Source organism: Falco punctatus (assembly GCF_963210335.1).
Source record: "Falco punctatus genome assembly, chromosome: 8".
NCBI classification, from domain to species: domain Eukaryota; kingdom Metazoa; phylum Chordata; class Aves; order Falconiformes; family Falconidae; genus Falco; species Falco punctatus.
Window position 1 is genome coordinate 9,427,998 of NC_137588.1, and position 15,442 is coordinate 9,443,439.

The following is a 15,442-nucleotide window of genomic DNA, read 5'->3' on the forward strand; positions in this document are numbered from 1 at the left end:
GCAGCTGCACCTGAACACCCAGTAACCCCAGGGACCCACACCAGCTCCAGGCTATTAACCCAAAATTATTTATAGCATCAAACTAACAAAAATAATTCACCTCCCCAACAACCTTTCTGATAAAATATGTTTTTTCCTCAAGGGCAAGTTCCTTTAATCTGCTCATTATTGATAATTTTGTTGGCTTCTTTATTACACAAAATCAAAGCTGAGCAGCAAGTCAGCAAGGATCTTGTTTTCCTCCTTGTCAAAGCCCCACAAATACCCATTGCCCAGCGGTCCCTCTGCAAACCCTTTTCTCCTCCCCTCTCGCTCCTGCATCAGTTAGTGCCAGGAATTAATGTCAGATCCAGCAGCACATGGAAAAAAAAAAAAAAAAAAATCGAGGCAGTCGCATTCATGGCATCAGGGAAGCGTGAAGGCGTTTGAGAAGTGTCTCATGGCTCGAGTGCTGCTCCAAAATGTCACCCCTCGGCTGGCCACCAGTTTTAATCTATGCCTCTGGTGCACGAAGTGCATTCAAAAGATGAGTGTGTACAGACATGAAATTACAGGCAAGTTGTTAGTGTTTAAAATAAAGCTCAAGTCTGTTTGGAAGGGAAAATGGGGTCCTTATGCAGCTGGAAATAGGCTGAGCTGTGTCACAGCGCTATCAAAACTACCCAGCTGCGACGAGGCTTTTACCATCCCATACTAGGTTAACGCAAAAGTTTATCTACTGCCCCTGCTGTTTCTCTATCCTCTTCAGGCCAGTCCACCCCGCTTCTCCTTGTCTCTCCTACATCCAGGATGCATGCGCACATGTGTGTGCACATGCGCGCGCACATGCATGCATGTGCACTCTCACTCTCTCTCTCCATCTGCTTCTTCCAGGTCTCTCTTCATCCAGGGCTCCTCTTTCATACCCCTTAGAGCTATTTAACCACTTAGCAGGAACCAGCCACAGCTGCATGTTATCCACATCAGCCAACCCACCGCCCCTGAAGCCAGCCCACAGCTGTATATTATCAATGCTAATTAACTCAGCTTCATTCCTCTATAATTCCTCTACAGAGCCGTAGCCAATCCCGTGCTGGGGTCTCACGTTTCAAAGTCTCAGAGAACTGTTCATTTCATTGTGCTGATTTATTACTGCCCTGCCTTTATTAAGATGCTCCGCAGGACCCTATGTTTAAGCTCTCCAGGCCATGAGTTTGACAGGGCTGGATGTAACCAGATGTAGAAAATTCAGGTTGCTGCCGAGCCAAACTGTGCCTGAAAGTTGTTTGTCTTTAGAAGTGACCTCCTGCCTTTTAATAAAGGCCTCTTCAAATGTAGATCAGCTCTACCACAACGTTTCACATCCATCTTAATGAAACCACAACAGAAGGGCCTGAGAAAGATGCCTCTGGTGGCTCCTGTACCAGAATGCGGGGTGACTGGGTGTACTCCAGGGCTGCTGATCCCTGTGGTGCTGGGAAGGTCTGTGTCTCTCCATGAAAGGAGGAGGATGCCTCCTCCTTTGCCTGGCCAGCACGTGAATCTGTCAGGATGCCAGGACGAAGCAGGCTTTTGCTCCAGACAAGGAAATTCAGCACCAGTTGATGAGCTAGAGTTCAGGCTACACCGGTCTGCTGGCAGTTGAGGAGCAATGCACCGGGCATGGGGTGGATTTAAGCCTTCTTTGAGCTGGGCTTTGGGCTGGACAGCCTCCAAGGGTCCCCTCCAACCTCAGTCATTCCACAGTGCAAAGAGATTCAAAGCCAGGAGTTAACAGCCAAGGACACACAGTGATACAGAAAAGCCAAACTCTGCACATATATATATGTGTTTTTCTTTACATGCATCTGATTGAAAAAGTTGTGACCTGTTTTGGTCAGGAGCTGAAGATTTCTGAAGTTAGTGTCTCTCTGGAAGACACAATCCTGGCTGGAAAGGCTGTGATCCCAGCTGCGGTATTTCCCTGGCAACCCACTGAAGTTGTCACTTCTTCCCATGGCTTTCGGGTCCCTGCACTGGTTGCACCACAGCCTGTGCTCTTCATCACAGCTTTTAATTCTCTGCTTCACCAAGGCTGGTGGGTGGTGGTGTGTTATGATGCCCAGTGTGGACTTTGCCATCAGGTCAGCTCATTTGCTCACATCAAATGTCCAGGGTTCAAACACAATGAAAATGCCAATAATTGCAGCTAGCTGTATTTAAAGTTGAAGTAAGGGGCTGTCCCTCTTTAATAGGATGCTCTGATTGCTTGCCAATGTCAGGGATGCCCAGGATGGACAGCCTCCACACAAAAGCCTGCTCTATGCTCCCAGAGCCAAAAAACCCTTTTCATTAAAATTTAAACAAAAAGCTTCCTCTGGAGATTCGGATGGCAAGGAAAGGAGAAGATTGTTTTCTCTCTAGTTGCCCTGTAGCTGCCTGTTAATCATCTAATTTGAGAAGCCAATGCTGCCTTGACACCCACACAGGTCTCCAGACACAGCCTTCTCCGGGTGCTGAACGTTGGTGGATTTATAGCACTGCAGGCCTGTTCAACGTGGCTGTGGCGACCAGAGTTGGTGTGTCTTCTCACTTGCAGCTGAGCCCACCTTCACCTGCCAGCTGGGGTTTGGGGACCCTGCGCCCCCCTTGCAGGGTTTTGGGTGCATTCCTGCACTGAAACGCCGCAGGGTCAAAGCACAGCACAGGGTCACGATCAGCTGAGGGTGAGCAAGGTGGGACTGGCTGATGGGGTACTGCAAACTGGGGAAAAGCTTGGTTTTCCTTGTGTACTCCTTATCTGTCCATCCCATGGCAACTCCATCATGGCCACAGCTGCCCTTCCTCTTCCTCCCAGTGACCCAGATCCCTTCTCTCTCTTCAGCTTCCCCAGGAGGGATCATTTGGGAAAAAAGTAAAACGCTAAATGCCCCTCATTAATGTCCCCACCCCAGAGCTGAGAAGCAGAAAGCAGGCACCACGGTGAAAAGAGGTGATGGATGAGGGGCATGCACTAAAAGCATCACCCATGCCTTTGAGGTCCCCGGCAGAGAGGGAATCACTCATTTTGGGGACAGCACCACAGCAGCAATGTCCCTGCCCCGGCCAAGGACATAGGGCAGCTCTGCAAAATAGTAATTAAACACTGATAATCTGCCCCTCTGATCTCTGGCATCTATTGAGCCAGGAAGGACCTGGCAAGCACTTCTGTGTCTAACGGAAAGTCCTTGGGATGCTGCCACCTCCCCCAAAAGGGCTGGGTGAGGGGAAGAGGAAAAATGACAGTTATTTGGGGTAAATCATAAGGACAGAAGGCTGAGAGGAGCATCAGGGGGGCGGCCAAATCAGCCCTTACTGAAGCAGCACCAAGCATCCCTGGGCTGGCCGGCTAAACATCACCTGAGCACCCCTAAGGAAGGAGCTGTATTCAGAGGCTGAACCAAGGGAAAAATTACAAGAAATGGGTTTATTTTCCTTTTCCCCTGCTTTTAGCAAAATGGAAAAAAACTGGCTTTGGTCTCTGCACTGCTATGTGATGTTTTGCTGCCATTTCAGGACATCCATCTCTTCTGTCAGTCCTTGGTACTTTTAATTTAGGGCAACACTACCACTGCTCTGGACCTTGTTTTCCCCCAGCATTCTCTCAAAATAGCCACCTCTGAATTACTAGAGTGAAATGCTTTCTTTTGCACACCACAGCAAGCCGGACGGAACATTTTTGCATCCTCTCTCCTGCCTCTGCTATTCCCATCCCTATAGAAATGTGGATTTCTAATAGAAGGCAAAATTTCCACACTCCATTTGTGATAAGTCAACTTAAATTCCCACTGCCTGAAATCAAATTTTCCAGCACAATCGCTATCAAGCCAGCACCTTTTTTTCCCCATCTAAACTTCTCCCACCTTCATATTGGAAAAGTGGATCCTGTTCATCCAAAATGGGATGCTGTGAGCATTGCACCTGCAGCTAAGGCACGGGAAAGATGTCCTCAGAGAGGGACACTGTACTTCTGAAATTCAGTTGAAAATACGCCCCAGACAAGTAGCATTCTCTATGCAATGGCACAAGTCACCAGGGAGTCTTCCCGCAGCCTCAGGCTTTATAGAGCCAACAGCTGATGCATTGCTGGAGATAACATCCGGCACCTGGGGATGATGCTATGTGGCTTTGTGATGTGCCTTTGAGGAGCTGCAGCCCGTAAAGCCACGACTAGGTCCCACAACAAGAAACCAAGTCATTTCTTTGCTCTACAGCAGAGCTAAGCAGACTCCCTTAAGTTCTCTAATATATTTTTTTCCATCCCATAGATCAGCCTCCCAACATTTCAAAAGCTCAGTGCCCCAACCCCATGCTGCTGGGGACTGTCCTGAGCTTTTCCCACTGTGGCTTTGTGCTGCTTGGAGGAGCAGCTGAGACTGGGATCTACCAAATTGATGTGAAAAATCACAAATAATGAGACAGAACAGCACAGCAACGTGAGGTTTTTTATTATTCAAAGAAAGATGGTGCTCAGAAACATTTGATGACATGTCAAGCACATCAGGAAAGTTAATTATCACAAAAGCAGTAGGAACAGGATGCTGCTTTGGGCAAGGGCTGTCATCCTGGTCTTTGTAAAAGCATCTTAAACCACAGCTGTGATGAAACCAGAACAGTAATCACCCTCTTCTTCTCGCTCAGGGAGACCGATGGGAGAAGTTTCCTGCTCCCATAGACAATGTAATTGTAAGATTTGCTTTGCTTAATATAGTTAATTATGTAATAAATATATATAAATATATAATAAAAGACCACAGCGCTCCAGGCTGTTTGCTAGAACAACTGTGAAGATTTTTATGGAGATATATTAAGGACATTCAGATGCTGTTTTGGTGGGAGAAGGGTAGAAAAATCATACACGGTTTCTTGTTTGGGAAGAGTGACAGTGAATTTTCCAACTGCATGTGTAAGACCAGATACCTTGGTGATGACCCATGTTGTGCTGCTGAACTGCTCCCCTGGTACGGAGGGAACATCTAACCCCACACACGGGCATTAATGCACACCTGCTACATCATGCAACACTACCCATGGGTGCAAGACAAAGTCCTCTCAGGACTCGGTGGCACAGTTGTGCTTTAAAGAAACTCAAAAGACCCCCGACCTGATGCTCCCTATCATGCTGGAAAAATCTCACTGCCCAGACGCAAGAGGAGCAGCCATCCTAGACCATGGAACAAACTGCATCTTCTGCACGGTCCCCACCACAGAACTCTGGGGATGCAGAGGAAACTGGATTCAAGAGCGCACTTCACAGAGGCTGAATTAAAGCTGCAGTCAGCAGGAGCCTAGGGTTTGATGCTCTCCAACACCGTGCAGTGTCACGCTGATGCTTTGGAGTCGCTCGGTGCCGAACGCCAGCCCAGCTCCTGGGGGCTATGGGCTGCAGGCTGCCGGCTGCTCCCAGCTGCTTCTCGGGTGGGTTTTAGTGAACTCACCAGCTTTGCCTGTGGCTTGCAGCAGCTCTGAATTCAGCTTTGTGTGTGCAAAGAAGCAATACAAGGAAATCAAATGTTAAGCACCGCAGAAAGCACAAATCACTTCAGGCCAACGATGATATTCAGATTTGCCCTGAATAGCATCTTGCACCAGACAAAGCTCATCGCCCTTGCTGGAACTTCTCATGGTACAACATCTGATTTCAGCGATGAGCAGTATTTTCCTCTCAGTTAAGTATTTCCAGTGATAATGCTATGTCTCCTGCCACTCCTTTAATAGCCTCCCCATCCCTTTAGGAAATATTAAGGCTGACACCAAGAGAATTTAGCTTATTCAGTCAATGGATAACATCAAGGAGTGAGGTGCTGATGGCTACGCTTATCTACCTTGCACCGGTAGTTTAGACAGTTGCTAAACAGCAACTCAATTTAGCCAGCTAACCCTCAGGTTCCCGTGTGATGTGCCCCGCAATTAAAGTTGCAAGGTATAAGCAGAAAACCGTGGTGTTTCCCGACAGTATTTAGGAATGGATACTGCCTGAAACATCCCCATGGATGCTCATTCAGCTGAATGAGACTTGATGACTTTGCTTTTGGAGGTCGACCACGAATGCAACAGGGTGTGGGAATTTACTGCTGGCAATCTGTGTTGAACTGGGCCATTTCTAGTGAACGTGGCCAAGTGTCTTCTCAGTAGGAAGGCAGATTTTTCTGCACATGTCTCCACAGAACAGGCATCTCACAGTCTTCACCGTGACCATCCCAAGCCATAAGCCGGTCTCCAGTGCCACTGTCTGGCACTCCCAGCATCAGAAACAACCACTCGCAGAGCAATGACCGCAGAGGATTACACCCCAAAACCCACACAAGGATGCTCGTGGACAGCTCTCCAAACTCCCAAGTGATGCCCGAGGTCTGGCACAGAGGGCAGAATTGCCTGCACCTTGGGACCTTCTCCATATCCAGGCTGAACTCTGTGCTCAGCGGGGAAGAAAACACAGCATCTTGTTTTTAATGATGGCCCCCATCCCTGGAGGTTAACACAGCTCCTCTCTGCTGATCCTGCAGGATATTTTCGGATGTTCATTTAGATCTGTCAATGCTATTTATGTGATTGCTTCAGATTGCAAGAAAAGAGCTCAATTTGTGGCTTTAATTAATGAGTCAAGGAGGGAAGAAGTCTTGTTTTCGCTGCCTGGTATCGAGAGTGGCTGCCCTCCTCTCCCCAGGGGGAGGAGAAAGCAGCGGGTGAAGCTGGAGGTGAGACATAAAGAAGTCAGTTGCCAATGCTGGGATTTCCCTTACCGAAAATTAATTTTGGTGATGCTCTGCAGGGGCGAATGGAAAGCCCACCAAAAGATAACAGCCCTGGAATCCTTTTCTGTTAGAAAGAGGCCAAAGCCAAAGACCCTGGCTCAAAGCATGGCTGAAGCCTGAGGGTTCATCAGGAACAGGGCTGCCACAACCATGGCATGTCGGGGGGAGGTAAATTCACACCCTGGTAATGCCCTGGTCTGGTGCCTGGCCTGTGGCTAATCGCTTTTGGTGGTGGCAGGAGGGAAGGGAGTATGCCACAGCTCTGCCTCCTCCCTGCTCCTGGAGGTGGTGTCTTTGCCCTCCAGGCTATGCAGTTGAAGGACATCTATCCGTCCTGCACATCCCAATACATACACCATGCGATTCCTCAGTCCATCGCCACCCAACCTGCACATGGGGTCCTGCAGGGCTGGAAACGGGACCGTACAGGTCAGTGTCCCCCTCTAGCAGCAAGGCTTTGAAAGCCTTTCTCCAGCCCACTCACTGTCTCCAGCAGCAGACACACTCTCCTTAGCTGCCTGCACCCAAACGTGGAGGCTGCAGCAATGCCTGTCACCCCTCCCAGTAAAATCTGGATGTTGCTCTGTCTTCGGGAGGGACTAGGAGTCGAGTCTACCAACACGTGCCAGTCTCAGCGCTGCAAATTACAAATCCCTACAGCAGGCAGGCAGGGGATGCTGGAGGTGTCAGTCCTCGCCACCGTAAGCAAAACACTTTGCAGAGCCATCTGCCACCCCAAATGCTAATCGGCTGCACATCTCAGCTTGGAAGTGCTGTGTGCTGGAGCACATCGATGTTTTCAGTGTGGGTAGGTGCAAGTTGGTCACCAGCACAAACAAGCCATCGTCTGCTAATCCCGCCCCATGCCACAACAGACCTGTTGGATGGCAATCGCATCCTGCGGGTATGAGGAAGACCTACCCAGCACAGCAGCTGCCAGAAATGTGGCATCTCCATCTGGCAGGCGAGGGGGCTCTGTCTGGCAGTGGGGGAGGCTGCGAACAGGGTGGGGGGAAGGCAAAAGCAGCACTGGTTTCTTTGGCAACAGGCCCACGAATGAGAGAGAGGATGCCAGGATGAAATTGGTGTGGGCTTTATCCTATCCTCCCCTATGAGCTGAGGGATGAAAACCAAGGCAGGCATGGGAAGCTTTGGGGAGAAGGTGTGAGCGAGCACAGGGCCAGCAGTGGCCACAGCAGTCCCCCGGCCTCTCTGCCATTCAAAAGCTCAGGAATTGCTCTGTGCCCCTTCTTTTTTGGTTGCTGTTGATATTTTAAAATCCCGAAGGAAAGCCTTGCATAGACCTGAAGTATGTAGGGATGTGTGTGTGTATATATATAAACATAAGCAAAGCCAAGGAAGTTTGAAAGATACATTTCCCACAGCCTTTTTTTGTTGCTGATTTGCTTTCAGCCAGTGTTTTCCTGGAAGAACAGGAGGTTTGTGAAGCTATCCCACCGAAGCTCAGCCTGCTCCAGTCTTCATTCAACAGCACAGAAAGTGCAAATAGCTCCCAGCGAGATGGTTATGCCCCTCCTGCCCTCTCTGCTGAAAGGAACCAAAATACGGATACGTGCAGTGATAGACCGAGTGATGTTTCTGGAAGGCCACCATCTGCTTGGGGTGGTTCCATTTTTAGAAAGAGTACTGCATGATGATGGCTCTTAGCTGTGGTAACAGGTATCACCTCTTTGAGGTGACCACAAGGCGGAAGGTTCACTCTTGCTGCCTTGTCCAGCCACCTGGACATAGTGAGAGATGGCACCTCCAATAAATGCCCCCAGATTTGCTCTGTTGTCTAAGATGTTGCAAAATGAGTCCCTTTTATTTTTGTATTTGTGGACAAACCCCACTGGCTCTGGCTAAAAGCTCCCTGCAGTCAACTGGTGGTATCTCCTAGGCACCCACCAGCTTTCAATCTTGCGTACTGTTACCCCAGATAATTAACCTCCTCCGAAGCTGATCTGCAGCTCTTCTCCATCACTCCTGCATATTTCACTCCTCACAAGACGATGCTAACAGCCCTTCTCAAGCACTCCCTATTTACGTGAGAGATTTTTCCAGCCATAATTCACATTGCTGGGTGCCTGAGGATGTCTAAAAGTTATTTAATCTGAGCATTAAAATATACATGTATGTATCTATATATATCTGCAGTACCCTTCTCCAACCTAAATCCAAGTTGCTCACTCTAAGCAAGCCCTAGATCATTAAAAGGAACGCATTAAAAAGGCAAGACTGAGCTGAAAGGCTAAATTCAGGGCAACAAGAACCTTTTCACTGAATTTTGCCAGCAATGAAGCCAGCACAATATATAAGGTAAAACACACCTGCAGCTCTCAGCCAGCCCAGTGAGACATGGATCTCCTGGTGGCCCCACATCACCTCCTGGCTCTCCCCATGCAGAGATGCTCACATCACCTAGGCTGTGCTCAGACATCCCCAAGCATCCGCTGCCTTGGAGTCTAATGAATGCAGGGGACCCGTCCAGGTTCCCTAAATTATGACCTGGCTCCCAGTGACACAGACTGATTTAATCCTCACTGCTTTGCACCGCAGTTAGAAAATTACTGATAGCTCGTTATCCATCTTAATCAGGAGCAGCAAACAAATGAGGGACAGGGAGACATCCAGAAGGGAATACACCGCATTACTCCTTCTTATTGATAGCACAGTTACTTAATTTGATGTGGAGACATAACTTCAGGCATCACTAAATACTGGAGTAGGAATGTTTTGGTGCAAGGAAGATCTATGGGTGCAATTTAAAAGCAGTCTGTTTAGGAGTGGTGACGTCTATCAGCGCTGATACAGATTTGAGCTGTGCGGACAGACTTGAGATTATCACTCAGCAAGTTAAATAAAGACAGCAGCTCTTCGACAGTTAAAAAGCACCCGCCGAAAATTGCAGCCTCACTCCTCTCTTCATCTGCTGTGCTTGTGGGATGAGCGTGACAATGGGAGACCAAGCCCAAGGTCGATGGTCACCTCCAACCTGCCCATTGCCAGGCAGTGCTGTCTGCTTTCCGACACAGCCCTGCCCATTCCAGGGCAGCAGCAAAGCTCTAGATTAGACATTTGGCACAGCTCGCTGCGGGGAGGGCAGCACGGAGATATGGAGAAAACCACACGTTCAGTACAGGCACCTGCAGAAGAGAGATGAGCCACAAGCGGTGCCAATGACTGACAGCCGCCACCGCTGCCAGCCAGTACCAGGGGATGCCAAACTGGGCACTTCCCAGGGTTAAAGCCCAGAAAGAGTGCAAGTTTTCCTCCAGCAGGAATATTGTGGATTGAGATATGATAATAAACTGCTGGCAGTCTCAACCGTGAGAATGAATCTTTTTAATCAGTTTTTAACAATCCAAGACTGGTGCAGCTAATCTAATAAAACCGATCTGGGCACGCTGAAGAAAATAGGGCAAGTGGTACATTACCCGCTGCTTTAGGTTAATGGTATTTGCCTGATTGTATGGATATTTCGCCAAAGCCTGTGCATCCAGGCTCTCTCTTTCTGATTGCAAGGGCACTGAAGTCAAAGCTGGGAGCACATCTGAGTGCACTTTGAAACCTCTGCAAAACCTCCACCCCCAGTTTCCCCATTTTACTGGGTTTCTCACCCAGTGGTGGGTTATGGACTGTTGACCAGAAGCATTAGACATTACTACAGTGAAAATTAATAGCTAATATCAGGTTCACAATTTTTTACCCACTCTGTTGATTGAATAATACACCTGCATTGAGGGCAGCAGTGAAGCTGAACCACTGCCACCAAAGCCACGGAGGAGCCAACGCACGGCGTGCCCCCGGATCAACTCTCAGACAGAAGAGCAACAGGGCTACAGACCTAGCCTCAAATATAGGGTTTCCCCCCTGACACGTCTAATATAAAATGTAGGTTGGCATTTTAAAAAGTCACCTATGGGATCTGCGCACCAAATTCCTCTTAATTTTAAAAGCATCTACGTGTGCAAATACCTTCATCAGCACTGAAAAGTTTAGCTTATGGTAAAAAAAAACCACACAAGGAAGTTGCTCAGCATTGCCCAGGCAGATACTGTGCATACTAACCAGCTCTTCTGAACCAGATTTTTACTGTGCACATTCAAGGTTGAGGAAGGAAAACAGTAACACCTCGAAGTCAGCAATAACCATCTATTAAGTGAGAAATGCATGTTTCAACATTTACCTGACCGAATGAAAAGGATTAGCTCTTAAAAATCTCTTTGCAGACAGCATAAAGCTTTGGAAGAATACCATAGATTTCTTTTAAAAATATAGGTAGATTTTAATTGCGGGCAATGAAAGCTACTCCTAGGTCATTATAGCCTTTCAGGTAAGTAATAGGCTTTTAAAAAGTTGTCTAAATAAGATATTTCCCAAAATGAACTCCAACAGTGCTAAACGTACATTAATTCTTTTAATGGTTTAGACATGGCAAATAAGGTGAGGTAAGGGTTTTTTGGAGTTGGTATCAAACAGGTTAATTTAAAAGAAATCAATTAATAAAACTACCATTAAAGTACCACATCAACTAACAATGTTACTGGTAAAATCAATGGCCAAAGGCAGGAAAAGTTGGACCTTCCAGAGATTAAGCCTTTAAGCAAAGAAATATGTATCCAGAGGGTATATTTATCTCTCCATATATAATGTGCCATTGTGCTCCTGCTGCCTTCACCTCACCAGCTTGTGTCCCAAGAGCAACCATGGGACAACGTGTGCCATGGGACAGCCTTGGTCCAGGTGATCAAGCCCTCACAGCCGGTATTTCCCAGGTCATCCAAAAAAGGGACTGGGATGCAGAGTGGCAAACTCAGCCACAGGGACTTGGCTGGATGTTCCTCCTGCCCACTGCAATGGTGTTGGGGCACCTCCCAAGGCACCGTCCTCAGACACAGGCAGAGAGAAGCAGATCCTGCAGGCAGCAGCAGCTCTTATCCATGCAGACGTGAGAGCAAACCCTTATCTAGGGAATCAAGTGGCAATATAGCCAGCCCTTGACTGCCGAAGTACTACGTCTTTGCTCTCTGCCTGGGTATCTCCATTCAAAGCCGAAGGTTAACAACAAAAGAATAACAACTGGGACTTTTTCTCTGGGTCTTCTGAGCTTTTAGCCAACTTATTCACCTCTTGGTTGTGCTCGGTGTGAAAATTTAATGATTTTTATGGCCCATTTTAACATTTTTATGTCTTTTTTCTTCAGAAAAAAAAACCCACATTTGGTGTAAGAATTAAAACAGTATTTCATCCCTAACTGCAATCACAGATGATGTATGGGAGAGAGCTGGCTGCACGTCAACTCAATATAAAGCCAGAATTGAATCTAACTTGGTCACTACAGCTGTGCATGAAGTTTTATGGGGTGGGTTTTTTCATATCAGTCATAAATGAAGTGGAACCTGTGGCCATGCTAATTTTGTATAAAACAGAAGGAAAAAAATGCAAACGGGAGGGCCTGGGGAGAAAGAACCAGGATTACTATACATTTATATGAGCTGTGCATTTAGATGTGCAGTCTACTGAAAACACAACCCACCGCTGGATAACGAAACTACAGCGGTTAATGCATGATGACAGTCACACCACCGTGCACATTAGTCGTGGCAGTGGTTACCTGTTGGTGTGAGTAAACCTCTGCACAAACGCCTTGCCAAGAGGAAGAAGGGTTTCTTTAGCTGCAGGAGACCATGCGCTCAGGACAAACATTCAGCTCTTCTCTGAGAAACAGAGCTTCATCGCAATCCAGATGACTGGGAATGTGTCAGTTGGTAAAAAAAATGCCTTTATGCCTTTCCACCATCGTGAGATGAAATGTGACACTTCGAGAGCATCAGCATGCTCCCTTTTTTTCTTTTTCCACCTGGCGACAGATTTGTCTGAGGAAGGTTTTGAATGTGGGATTGTGTTAGAAATGGAACTTCAAAGCAAAGCAAAAACTTTTCATGTAAGAAGAGAGCTGCCGCTGAAACCATTTTTTTCTAATCTCAGCTTGTGTTTGAGTTGTTTGGTTTCCTGTTGCTGATTTTGAGCAGAGCCCAATTTTCACACTTTGTGTGACACAGCAAGCCCATCTCCCGCTGCCTTCGGCACCATTCCCATCCTCCTGGCCTCCAGTGCTCCCCACCACTCCGCAGACTCCCAGCCTCCACAACAATGGACACAAAACCAGTTGGCCACAGGTGGGCAAGACCCAAGTGATACGCGAACTTAATGAACATGTCTCAGCCAGTCACTAAAGTTCCGCTTGCAGTAGAAAGGGTGGACTCCTCTGAAAAGCCTTTAACCGAGCTAAGTGGCATTGGCCTTTGGATTTGCCTTTTCTTCACCCCTATAAATTCAGGTCAGGCTGCAGCGGCAGAGCGCCCACTTCTATGCAAATCCATACAAATGATTGATTACCCAGAGAAAGGGTATAACCACAATGGCAGAAAGAGGATTTCTTAATTTGTTTGGGGAATTTAATTACCTGCCTGGGACACTGAAAAGGAAACTTGAGAAAACATCTCCCCTCCGACTCCACTCCAAGCAACTGATAAGCTTGGTGTTAGACAAGACATGGTGCTACTGCGCCGGAATCCATGGCTCCTGAGGAAGTAAGAGGAGGAGGAGGAAGGAGCAGGGCAGGATGGATGGATCTCGAGGGCAAACCACTGCAAGGATGGGCATACCTTGGTCTGATGGACAGATGAGACACACAGAGGTTGGTGCTTCTGGAATAAACAGACTCCTGAACTCTTCTGCTGGGACCTGCCCTGATTTCTCCAACAGCTGCAGAAGCAGCTTTAATCCATGTTTTGTCCCCAGATTTTGCTCTTCCGAGGGCCCATTATGCTACTTGAATTTGATGGTATCCATGGCATTTCCACAGTGCTTTCTGATAGTGTCATGCAAACAGTCAGGTTGCTAATAAAAATAAAATGAGCGGTGCTGGTTTTGCATGTGAATGGTTGCATTTAACAAAATCATCAAATGGAAAAGAATTGTCCTTTTCTTTGCTAATAATTCTGGGTGCCACTACGAAATGCATTACCACAATCTATGTGGGCTTTTATACTGTGGCAGATGCCATATGATATTATGCTGATGTGCCAGGCCAGGATAGTTGCTTTGCACTCTAAGGTAGCACCTAGGAATGAAGAAAAGCTGGGGAAAGTTTATGGTGGATGTATGTGGCTCTGCATCCCTCCCCCCCAGATTTTCAGAATGCTTCGTCAGCCCTCATTCTGCCAGTCTTTGTTACTTAATTACTGGATAAAACTATTGCTCACTCTCTGGTTTCAGTGGCATCACAGTATCCAAATGGCTCGCAACCAAGAGCCTGTTGTCATTACAGCATCCCTATGGGGCAGGGAAGAGCACAGGGGAAACTGAGGCACAGAGGCAGTGCCCTGCTTGAGGGGATGTGGGCTGTTGAAACTAAATCCAGCAGACAACTATTTTTAACAAAGCTTGTAGGAACACGACAGGCTTGAGGCTGCAAACTGTGTTCTTGAATGTGATGGAAACCGGTTCAGACCTTATTGGCAGAGGGGAGGTACTGCAGGACAGAGCAGCAAAGTGATGGACAATGACTCCCAAATGAAATTCCCCATTTCTGAGTGCTTCTACATTCTTTAGCAAGTATTCCCTGCCTTGATTTTCTCGTGTTCATTTTGTCCTTCAGGAATTTTTTTAAAGCCAGAAAGAGGATTTAGACATTAGAACAGCTACTGACCTGATACAAGTTAACGATTTTATAAAACGCCTAAAAAATGCTTTACTTTAAAAGATAGATGTTTCCTATTGTATTTTTTCAATGTCAATTAATTACTTAATTCATTAGCAATGTAACACAAGAACAGTCTTTGAAAATCTGGTGCTTTGTGTAGATGCCTTTAATTATGGATAATTAAATACTGTGGAAGGACCTGATTATACCTCTGAGCATTTTCTAATCTGGAAAATGAAACATGCTCTTGTACTCTTGAATGCATATAACAAAAACTGAACTCAACAACTACAAGCAGTAAAAGAAAGGTGGGAAAAAAAGCACCCCAAAGCCCAGACCAGCCCCAAACCCCACAGCTGAAGGAGGGTACAATTCCTGGGGAAGTTGAAGGGCTTCACGCACACCCTGCCTGGTTGAATTCTCCGCCCAGGGTTGCACCCGGTCCCTGCCGCGCTGGGACAGGAGCAGAAGGCCAAGCAAGCTCCACACAGAGCCTCTGCAGCCAGAGAGCAAACAAACAGGGGCTCAGGGCAACTCCATGTTGCTAAAGTTGGGAACAGATTTCCAGATGGCCCTTTGTACGTACGGCTGCAATAGCCAAAACTGCTAGAAAGAGCAAAGCACTCTCCGAATGAAATCAGGGCTGACCTTGGAAGATGAAAACTTGCCAGCGCCAGAAGTTACTCTATTAGCTTGGCTTTGCATTCCTTCCCCTCGCTTTTTTTTCTCTTTTTTTCTTTTTCTCCTCTTTATTCCTCCGCAGCAATCACAGTGAGAAAGTCAGCACCCAGAGGGCTGTAATAACCAGTGTCACCGCCACAGAAAGGGTTGTAATTTCAGAAGCCAGTGAAATGTTTATTTTGAAGACAGCATCGCCCCAGCGCTTTCAAGACAGGTCCCCTCCCTACCACAGCTGAGATCCTGCAGTAGGGCCCAAGGAGGTTTATTTTTGGCTCTTTTTACAATCACTGGAAAAAAA

At 47.2% G+C, this 15,442-nt stretch overlaps 1 protein-coding gene across 1 annotated transcript in view; it reads right to left on the reverse strand.

Annotated features, from left to right (window-relative positions):
- VWC2L (von Willebrand factor C domain containing 2 like) overlaps window positions 1–15,442 on the reverse strand; it is a 76,827-nt gene that overhangs the window by 24,225 nt on the left and 37,160 nt on the right. The gene's annotated exons all lie outside the window — the stretch shown is intronic.